Genomic DNA, 12,110 nt, shown 5'->3' on the forward strand with positions numbered 1-12,110 from the left:
GAGCTCAGGCTGATGCACCTCTCTACCAGAGCTCGAAGACTGAGCTCGGTGATTGCATCACCTGGCAGGGCTCGAGACTGAGCTCAGGCTGATGCACCTCTCTGCCAGAGCTCGAAGACTGAGCTCGGTGGTTGCATCGCCTGGCAGAGCTCGAAACTTGAGCTCTGGCGGTGCTACCTCTTGGCAGAGGAGGTTGCACCGCCCAGTCTAGCTCGAAGACTGAGCTCTGGGCGGTTGCACCTCTCGGCTGGGTCGGTTGCACCTCCCAGCCTCGCAGCCCTGGCGGTTGCACCTCCTGGCTGGGGCGGTTGCACCTCCCAACCCCCACAGCCCAGGCGGTTGCACCTCCTGGCTGGGGCGGTTGCACCTCCTGGTGCAATCAGGGTCCGAATGATTCACTCCATTCGGCCCACTTTGAATCTTTTCAGGGGCCCAATTGCCCCAAGATTAAGCTAATGGGATCACCTCCCATTTTCATGCTTAATCATCATGCTAACTACGATTAACTCTAAGACAACTTCTGTAGCTTTGCTCCGATGCGTCAATCGCTTCTTCCAGCGAGTTTCCGGCCAACTTCCGTCGATCAACCGATAACCCTCGGTGATCCTTCTGCGGACATCCGGCATACTCCTGGACTTTGCGACGATCCACTTGGCGAGTTCCGACGAGCTTCGCTTGGCAAGCTTCTGGACTTCTCGGATCTGTCCTCGCTGAACCTCCGACGACCGTCCGAACTTTCGTCGAACTCTTGAACTCCCAACGTGATCATGATCTTGACTCCGGCGCAACACCTGCTGCTTGTCTTACTCTTATCGTAGTTAATCCTGCACACTTATCTCAACACTTAGATTAGATAACAAATGACAATTGACTTCATCATCAAAATCTGAGATTCAACAACTCAGACGTGGGTGGATGGAGCTCCCAAACATGGGAGACTTATATTTGGTGGTCATTTAGAAATGGATAGATCATATTATGTTATGATCCCACTTTACCTTCTATGTGTTTGACATGATATCCAAGGCTTTGGCCATGTTTCTATGCATACTTTAGATAAGAATGAAATGAATGCAACGTCATATGACATTTGAGCTTCTATTCATGTTTTGTTCTTTGATATGTTTCCAAAATGTTTATATGTCTTTATTATGTCTTGAAATATACTATATGTCATGGATATGCTCTTTGTGCCAATGATATACTCCATTTACCTTTCCTCGATTATATAAACAAAACATGCTTCGAATAAAATAACATCATAATTCTGCATTCAAACAAAACATGCCTATGTTTTCATCTTATATCTCTGCTTTGTATTTTTGATACCTTATTTGTTTGAAAACTGTCCTCTTTGCTATGGATATATTAGTCACTTGCTGAGCTTTATATACTCATCCCATTGCTATATAAAATTTTCAAAATAGCATATCGCTCGTTAAAATATGTAAATTGGGTTGAAGCAGTGGAAAGCTAGAAGATTTTGGGGCAAATATTTTGTACCTGATAGGTTGATGTTGTATATATTCCTTTTGTGTGTAATGAAATATCAATGACAAATCTAGATCGATGTATTTTGTCAATATTTGGAAAGTATCTCTTATGTCGGGATTTTGGGAATGTTAAGTTTAAGTTGTGTAATGATATAAACTTGTGGTATATGTTGGTTATGTGATTGTATAGATTACCACGCTTTTGGGTTTATGATGTGGTTATGGTTTAGTTAAGTTGGCTTTGGATTTTGTGAATCATTAAGTGATATAGTGGTATGATTATAAACTACACAGGTTTTATGAATTATGGATTATATATGTGAATTTTAACTTGAGTGTTTTCTTAATGACCTCAAATGTGTGATTAGATCTTGGATTATTTGTTAATTTTATTATTATCAATTTTGAGTTAGGTTCACACCTCTTGAATGAGAATTAAATTTAGGAGGCGTGACAAAGGTAGTATCAGAGCATGATTTGAGGATCACTAAGATTTTTTTTTTATATGCTAGATGCAAAATAAAAAAATTTGGAGGTTTAGTGACTTTTATTCAGAGATTGATCAAAAATATTCTCTTTTGTTGTTTTTAGGAAGCGAGGATGACGAGGTCATCTGGTTCTCCTATTGCATCTACTATTGATCAATTGAGTGAAATTATGAGAACTCTGGAGACTATGACACAAGTGATGCAACAACAAGTCCAACAAGGAAGAAATGATAGAACGAGGACATCAAACCAGACTGGGTTAGGAATTGAACAGTTTAAGTAGCTTAGTCCTCCCAATTTTAGTGGTGACCCTGATCCAATGGTAGCAGAACGTTGGATGATGTAGATAGAGAAAATATTTGACGTCTTAAATTGCCCTGATGATCAGAAGATTTCTCTTGCAGCCTTTATGTTGGAAGGAGAAGTTGAGCACTGGTGGAGAATGATTAAAATGATTTCTAAAATCAAACATGAGCCAATCACATGGAATGTATTCATAAAAAGTTCAATGATAAATATTTTTTAGATTGCATTAGAGAGCAAAAAGAATTGGAGTTCTTGGATCTCATCCAGGGAAATTTGACAGTTGCAAGGTATGAATCTAAATTTACTGAGCTCTCCAGATTTGCCACTCATATAACTGATGATGAAATAAAAAAATAAAAAAATTTGAATGGGGCCTAAGGCCAGCTATAAGAAGTCAGATATCAGCATTAAAACTCTAATCTTATGCCGATGTGGTCAAAAGGGCTTTGATAATTGAAAGAGACTAGTGGAAATTCAGGAAATCAAGGATAAGAAAGATAAGAAGCTTATCAGGAAAAGTAAGAGAGGGAATGAATTTGAAATAAGTTATAAGAGGGTCAAGACATCCAGATTTGATAAAGAAAAACCACCATAGAGGACTCAGTCATTTGCTAAATGCGGATTAATTCATGAAACAAGTCAATATTTTCGGACGACTGAAGCTTGTTTTGCTTGCGGGAAGTTAGATCATAAAGTAAGAGATTGCACACTGAACAAGAGAAAAGAGCTACTGCCTCCTAAGTCAATAGCCCATGCTAGAGTTTATGCTATTACTGAATAGGATTCCAGAGCCTCTAAATCAGTGGTTGAAGGTATTCTTCATGTTTCTAAAAGAAATGCAAAAGTTTTGTTTGATCTTGGTTCCATCTTATCTTTTGTTTCACAATACTTTGCTTATTACTTGGGCATTCAACCTAGACCCCTAGATTATATGTTATGTGTAACTACTACTGTTGGGGATTCTTTGACAGCAAACTTGGTTTATCCATCTTGTTTGATTTCTATCGGAGAATATGAACTTCTTGCTAATTTGATTCTCCTAGAGATCCAGGGTTTTGATATTATACTTTGCATGAATTGGTTATCTTCCTATCATGCTACTATTGATTGCTATATAAAAATAATTACTTTCTGTATACCAGATCAGCTCGTATTTTACTTTGAGGGTATTAGCCATGATTTGCCTTCTTGCTTGATATCAACACTTCAGGCTTATCGTCTTATACAGAAGTGATGTTTTTGTTATATTGTGTGCGTAAATGAGCATTCAAATCAAGAAACTCACCTATATGAAATTTCAGTGGTCAAAGAGTTCCCTGATGTATTTCCAGATGACTTGCTTGGTTTATCTCCAAATAGAGAGGGTGAATTTACTATTGATTTGGTCCCCAGGACAACCCCAATATCTAAGCCTCCTTACAAAATGGCACCACTTGAGCTAGAGGAATTGAAAAACAACTATAAGAACTATTATATAAGGGTTTCATTCGACCCAGTGTTTCACCATGGGGTGCATCGGTGCTATTAGTTAAGAAAAAGGATGGAACATTGAGGCTTTGTATTGATTATAGACAATTGAATCAAGTAACCATCAAGAACAAGTATCCCCTACCTAGAATTGATGATTTGTTTAATCAATTATAGGGTGCACAAATATTCTCCAAGATTGATATAAGGTCAGGTGACTATCAGTTGAAGATCAAGGAGGATATTCCAAAAATAGCTTTTAGAACTCGATATGGTAACTATGAATTCTTAATAATGCTATTTTATTTAACTAATGCCCTTGTAGCTTTTATGAAACTGATGAATAGAATATTTCAGCCATTCTTAGATGATTGTGTAATTATATTCATTGATGACATATTAGTATATTCAAGGAGTAATCAGGAGCATGAGGAACACTTGAGAAATATATTGTTCATACTAAGAGAAAAGAAGTTGTATACAAAGTTCAGCAAATGTGAATTTTAATTGAATGAAATTACTTTCTTAGGCCAAGTGATTTCAGGGAAGCACATATATGTGATCCAAAGAAAGTGGAAGCTGTAGTTAAGTGGGAAGTATCAACAAATGTAACAGAAGTTAGAAGCTTCTTGGGCATGGCAGGTTATTACAAGAGATTTGTGAAGGGATTTTCTCGAATCGCTCAACCTCTCACTAAACTCACTCAAAAGAATATGAAATTTGTATGGGATGATGATTATGAGCAAATTTTTCAAGAGTTAAAAAGGAGATTGACTAGTGCCCTATTCTCACTATTCCAAGTGGTGATGAGGGATTTATGGTTTATACTGATGCCTCAAGAAAGGGCCTTGGATGTGTTTTGATGCAAGAGGGGAAAGTGATTGCTTATGCTTCTAGACAACTAAAGAGTTATGAACTGAATTATCCAACTCACGATTTGGAATTGGCATCAATTGTTTTTGCTCTAAAGATTTGGAGGCATTACTTGTATGGACGAACATTTGAAACTTTTACTGATCACAAGAGTTTAAAGTATATTCTTACTCAAAAAAGAGTTAAACATGAGACAGCGGAGATGGATAGAACTTCTAAAGGATTATGATTGTACCATTCATTATCTTCCGGGTAAAGCTAATGTTGTAGTAGATGCCCTTAGTAGAAAATCTATAAGTTTTATGGCGACTTTGGTTGTGAAGTAATGGAAGTTACTAGAAGAGAATTATGATTTGAATGTTTTGAAAAAAGGGCAAGACTCAATGATATTAGTGGCCTCCATCCAAGTGTAATATGATCTCATTCAACAAATTAATGAAGGACAATTACGAGATCGATGCTTAATCTGCTTAAGGAATGAAGTAGAAAAGGGATTGAAACTGAATTTTCAAGGTTCAGAGGATGGCCTCTTGAGATTTGGAGATAGAATATGTGTTACAAATAACCTAGATATCAAAAATCAAATCCTAAGGGAAGATCATAATTCAAAGCACTAAGATGTATAGAGATCTCCAAAGTCATTATTGGTGGGAAGGCATGAAGAAGGAGATTACAATATTTCAAAGTGTTTGACTTATCAATAAATCAAAACAGAACACCAAAGACCTGGAGGTTTGTTGCAACCTTTAGATATTCCGGAATGGAAATGAGAATATATTACCATGGACTTTGTTTCAGGACTACCACGAACTTCTAGAAAGCATGATGCTATTTGGGTTATCATTGATAGGTTAACGAAATCTGCACATTTCCTACCGATCAATATGACTTATTCTCTTGATAGGCTTGCAGATTTATATATCAATGAAATAGTAAGACTTCATGGTATTCCAAAGGAGATCATCCCTGATAGAGACTCCAGATTTCTATCTAGATTTTGGAGATGGTTACAAGAATCTATGGGCACTAAAGTCAAGTTTAGCACTACTTATGAAGCTTTATATGGGCGAAAGTATAGAATGTCTATATGTTGGGAAGAAATTAGCGATAGAAAGTTATTAGCACCAGACAAAGTACAAGAGACTATTAAGAAAATTCAACTTATAAAAAAAAAGTTAAAGATTGCTTAGAATCGTCAAAAGAGTTATGCTGATAACAAAAGATGAGATATTGAGTTTCAAATCGGGGATTTTGTATTCCTGAAGGTCTCCCCTTCTAAAGGCGTTGTAAGATTTGGGAAGAAAGGAAAGGTAAGCCCAAGATTTATTGGACCTTTTGAGATTCTTGAGAGGGTTGGTTCTGTCATTTACAGGATTACCTTGCCACCATCGTTGTGCCATATCCATGATATATTTCAAGTTTCAATGATCAAAAAGTATATACCTGATCCCTCTTATATAATTAAGTATAAGCCGATGGTGATTGATAAAGACTTGTCTTATGTGGAAGAGCACACTTAGATTGTTGATAAGAAAGAGAAGATCATGAGGAATCGGGTCATCCCTCTAGTTAAAGTGATCTGGAGATATCATTCTAGAGAGGAAACAACCTGGGAGCTTGAGGAAGAAATAAAGAAAGCTTATCCTCATCTTTTCATCTAATGAGGTATGATAAATTTAGAGGACTAAAATTTTCTTTTAAGGAGGGGAGAGTGTAACTTCTCCCATTTTTAAAAATTTAGTAAATGTCTGTTTGTAAATATGAGGATTATTTAATAATTTTTTTATATTAAATGATATTATATTAAAAGTTTATGATTAGGGACTTAAGAGTGAATATTAAAAATTTGATATGATTTATGAAAGATTCAGATTTAAGTTAAAGAAAAAAAAATGGTGGACATGTGTCACTAGCTAACCTAAGGTTGGTGTCACTTATGTTTGCTCTAAAGATGACACCTAGCCCTTTTCATGCATGCATGACACCTTGCAACCCTTGTATTAAACAAACCCAAGTAATTAGAGTAATTAGATGGGAGATTAAAGAAAGAAAACTTAAGTTTCTGTAACCAACGTTAGTTTGAGAAGAGAAGGGAAGAAGAAGAAGAAGAAGAAGAAGAAGAAGAAGAAGAGGAGGAAAAGAAAGCTTTGCTTGAGGTTTTGCATCAACTCGCCACATTTGGAAATCAAACTCTTCTAAGACAAGTGTTCTAACCCCATCTTATAGTAATCCTAATCTCTGTTTTCATTTTAATTCTACATAATTTGAAAGATTTCAGCTTAGCACCAAACCTTTCTTTCGTTTTGATACAAAGCCATGAATCTATAATTTTTCGATAATCTGACCTCTATGTACTTTTTTGGACCTAACTTTTAGTACTAAACTGTGATTTAGGCAAATTCTGATTTATTTGAAAGTAGACTTAAATATCTTTATTTTGATACTGAGATTGAATGATTTGGAGTTTAAATGCCTACTCAAACTTCTGTTTCAATTAACCCTATAGATTTTACAAAATAGGGACTATAATATCTGACCTCTTGTTGCTTAATTACTTATAACTTCCTGCTAGGAAATCAGATTCATATAAAATATAATTTATTAAAAACTAGACTCAATCATTTTTCTATATTATCTGATTTAAAATTTTTGGAATAAAATGCAAATTGAAAAATTTGTTTTTGTCGACCTTGTGGATTTAGTAAAATAGAGTTGATGTTTTCAGACCTTTCACTATGAAATTATTTGTAACTCTCTATTGTAAACTCCGATTCTAGAAAGCTCAGTTTATCTTAAAATAGATTAACACATCTTTCGAATGATATATTTTATATAAATTGGAGTATAATTGGTTATCTAAATAATTTATGTAATCTGCCTCTTAAATTCTGCTAGAATCGAGCTTTGGTCGATTTTGCCTTCTCTTGTTTCTTCTTTTTGGAAATCGATTTTAGCAAAAACCCTTACTTATGTTGAGCTTTACTTTATTGCCTTAAATTTATGTATACTTTTATCCTTTAATTGTTTGTATACCTACATTTATTATGTAAAGTTCAAGTTTGTATTGTAATGTTTTGTAAAGGCACATGCATTCTGTTGTTTCCGTATGTGTTTCCGATATATCCCAATTTTATTACTCACTATCCTTTTATACTCTAGTGTTTGTGGTATAAATGTGAACCTTTGCTAGAAATGGTAAAGGGAGTTATACTTAGAGCCCGTGATGCTCTGTTGGCCCCCTATGACTTCACTCAGACGTGGGTGGATGAAGCTCCCAAACGTGGGATACTTATGTTTGGTGGTAATTCAGAAATGGATAGACCATATTATATTCTGATCCCACTTTACCTTCTATATATTTGACATGATATCCAAGGTTTTGGTTGTGTTTCTATGCATGCTTTGGATAAGAATGAAATGAATATGACGTCATGTGACATTTGAGCTTCTATTCATGTTTTGTTCTTTGATATATTTCGAAAATATTTATATGTCTTTGTTATGCCTTGAAATATACCATATGCCATGGATATGATCCTTATGCCAATGATATTCTCCAGTTACCTTTCCTCGATTATATAAACAAAACATGCTTCGAACGAAACGACATCGTAATTCTGCATTCAAACATGCTTTCATCTTGTATCTCTACTTTGTATTTTTGATGCCTTATTTGTTTGAAAACTATCCTCTTTGCTATGGATATATTAGTCACTAACTGAGCTTTATATGCTGACCCCTTTGCTATATAAAATTTTCAGGATAGCTTATCGCTCGCTAAAATATATAAATTGGGTTAAAGCAGAGGAAAGCTAGAAGATTTTGGGGCAAATATTTCGTACTTGATAAGTTGATGTTGTATATGTTCCTTTTGTGTGTAATGAAATATCAATGACAAATCTAGATCAATGTATCTTATAAATATTTGGAAAATATCTCTCATGTTGAGATTTTGGGAATGTTTAGTTTAAGTTGTGTAATGATATAAAGTTGTGGTATATGTTGGTTATGTGATTGTATAAATTGCCACGCTTTTGGATTTATGATGTGGTTATGGTTTAGTTAAGTTGGCTTTGGATTTTATGAATCATTAAGTGATACGATGGTATGATTATAAACTACATAGGTTTTATGAATTATGGATTATATAAGTGAATTTTGAATTGAGTGTTTTCTTAGTGGCCTTAAATGTGTGATTGGATCCTGGATTATTTGTTGATTTATTATATTATCAATTTTTAGTTAGGTTCACACCTCCTGAATGAGAATTAAATTTAGGGGGCGTGACATAGGTGGTCTAGGTAGTGGTACCACCGATAGTAAATACTGCCAGTGGTGGTAGTGTCGGTAGTAAATGTTGCCAGCGGTGGTACCGCCAGAGCTCGGTCTCCAGCCCTATCAGGCGGTGGTATCGCCCATTATCAAACTGACACTAGCGGTGGTACCGCCCAGCATAGGCTGTGGTACCGCTCGTTCTTGGGAAACCCGGGATGAGATGCTTTTAGACTCCAAGTTTGAATCAACTTGAAGCCTATAAATACCCCTCTAATCCCTGGTTAAGATACACATAACTTAGAGCAAAAAAAAAGAAAGAAAACTCTATTGCAATTGTGTGAAACTCCTCTCAAAGTTCTAAGTGTTAGAATAGTTTGAGAGAGGAGTAACTGGGGGTGTAAGGGTTATCTCCTAAACTCGGTAAAAAGAGAATTGAGTTGTAAAAGGTAGTTGGTCTTCGCCTATTGAAGGAAGACCGATAGTGGATATCGGTGGCCTCAACGGACGAGGAATCGGTGGAGTGGATGTAGGTCACGATGACCGAACTGCAATAAAAATCTGGTTTCTGTTTCCTTTGAGCACTTTACTTTTATAGCAAACTACCTCTCCTCTTTACTGTGCTTTTACTATGCCTACACTCGCATACGCTTTCAAGTTTCTGAAATATGTTTTTAACGTATGAAAGAATTTTCATAATCGATATTTTTACTACTTCACTAATTCCCCCCCCCCCCTCCCCCTCCCCCTCTTAGTGCCGACTCGTTACTAATAGTCAATGGTATAAAAGGACTTGGTAAAAGTTTCTCAGATTTTAAACTTGTTAATAAAATTTTAAGATCCCTTCCAAAGAATTGGGACACTAAAGTCATGGTTATTCAGGAAGTCAAAGATTTAAATAACTTTCCTCTTGAAGAACTAATTGGGTCACTAATGACCTATGAGATGACTTGAAATGCTCATGAAGAGCTTGAAAACAACCTTCCAAAAAACAAGAAGGATATGACACTAAGAACTCAAAAAGACCACTTGAAAGAAAATTCAAGTGATGAGGACTTTGATTAAGACTTGGCACTCTTGATAAGAAAGTTCAAAAAAATTATTAGAAGAAATAAATTTAAAAATAATACTAAAAATAAAATGGAACCCAAGAAAGAACAAGTGATATGCTATGAATACAAGAAGCTAGGACATTTCAAGAGTGAATGTCCCCAAGCAAAGAGGAAGCAACAAAAGAAGAAGAAGGCTCTTAAAGCAACTTGAGATGACTCAAGTGCATCCGAAGAAGAGGAGCCAACCAACACCGAGCAAGTTGCTCACTATGTGCTAATGGCTATTGGAGACAAGGTGAGTAGTTCATTTAATGCAAATTTATCCTTTGATAAACTATTAAATACTTTTCATGATTTATTTGATAAATAAAAATTAATTAGTGAAAAATATAAAATATTGAAAAAAGTGCATGCTTCTCTTACTAGTGACTTTGATAGATTAAAAGTTGAGCATAATGATAGCTTAGCTCCATGTACGAAATGTGATGAACTAGAAATACTTCAAAAGGAAAACTTGCTACTTAAGGAAACCTTAGAAAAATTTGAGGTTAGTAGCAAATCCTTGAACATGATCCTTGCCAATAAGGGTCATGTTCATAGGAGAGGCAGAATCGGATTTATGAGTAGCTCTCACCAAAATCCAATCGCCTTTGTTAAAGGCCCTACATTGCACGTACCACCTTACACCAAATGCAACTTTTGTTGCAAACTTGGACATGTTGCCTATAAATGTCCACTTAAGAGATACAGTCCACATAAATTGATTTGGGTTTCTAAAAGAATCTCAAATGACTCAATGCAACATGATAAGCTACGTAGATCAATTTTTAAGGCACCCAAGGTCAAATAGGTATCTAAAAATAATCTTTTTTTGTAGAAAAATGTACCTCGCTCTGATACCCATTGTTAGGATCAAGAGCACTAAGAGGGGGGGGGGGTGAATTAGTGTAGCGGAAATCTTTCGACGATAAAAAAACGTTCGAACGATAAAAACAATTTCGGTGTGAAAGCCGATTCTAAGATTACTTTAACTTAAGATCAAGCGAGATGACATTAAAGTCAATCTATGAAGGCAGTTTGCAATTATGATGAAAACCAGAATATAAGCGCAAACTGAAATATGACGTTCGTATGAAGAAACTGATTTACGTCTAAATGTTGATTCGTAAATCACTTGATTAGGTGAGATGCAGCTTAAGCAAGGATATAAAGGCAGTTTGTAGTTAAGATAGAAATCAAAATGTAAACACAAACTGAAATATGATGATCGTACGAAAAAATAGATTTACGTCTAAACGCTGATTCGGAAAGTGCAAAGCTTGAAACCCGATCGTATATGTGCAGAAAGTAGTAAGCTTTAGAGGAGGTTTGCAGTAAAGATAATATGCTCAAAGTAAATGCAAACCGAGATTTAGAGTGGTTCGGTCAATCTTGACCTACTCCACATTTGGCTTCCTCCACCGACGAGGTCACCGACGTCAACTAGAGGCCTTCCTTCAATAAGCGAAGGCCAACCACCCTTTTACAGTTTCACTCCTTTTGACGGGCTTAGGAGACAACCCTTACAGAATTTTCTCTCCTCTCTTTACAATTCAGAACTTGGAAGAACAGAGGGAGAAGAACTTTTGGTCTTTACAATAATTTTGAGCTCTAAGAATCACAGAAAAAGATCAAGATTTCAGTGTAAGTTCATACCCTTTTAGTGCTGAATGGGTGGGGTATTTATAGGCCCCAACCCAGTTCAAATTTGGAGCTCAAAACTGTCAATTCCCGAAATTTCGGGATCAGGCGGTTGCACCTCCTGACTGGAGCGGTTACACCGCCTAGCAGAGCTCGAAGACTGAGCCTCTGGGCGGTGCACCTCCTGACAGAGCTCGAAGAACGAGCTCGGGTGGTTGCACCTCCTGACTGAGGCGATTGCACCGCCTGGCAGAGCTCGAAGACCGAGCTCAAGCGGTTGCACCTCCTGTCAGGGGAGGTTGCATCGCCCAGTCTTGCTCGGAGACTAAGCCCCAGGCAGTGCCACCGCCTGGCTGGATCGGTTGCACCTCCCAGTCTCGCTCGGAGACTGAGCCCAGGCGGTGCAACTTCCTGCCTTGGACGGTTCAACCGCCTGGCAGAAATCAGGGTCCGAATGGGTTGATCCATTCGGCCCAATT

This window comes from Musa acuminata, chromosome BXJ1-9, assembly GCF_036884655.1.
Source record: "Musa acuminata AAA Group cultivar baxijiao chromosome BXJ1-9, Cavendish_Baxijiao_AAA, whole genome shotgun sequence".
NCBI classification, from domain to species: Eukaryota; Viridiplantae; Streptophyta; class Magnoliopsida; order Zingiberales; family Musaceae; genus Musa; species Musa acuminata.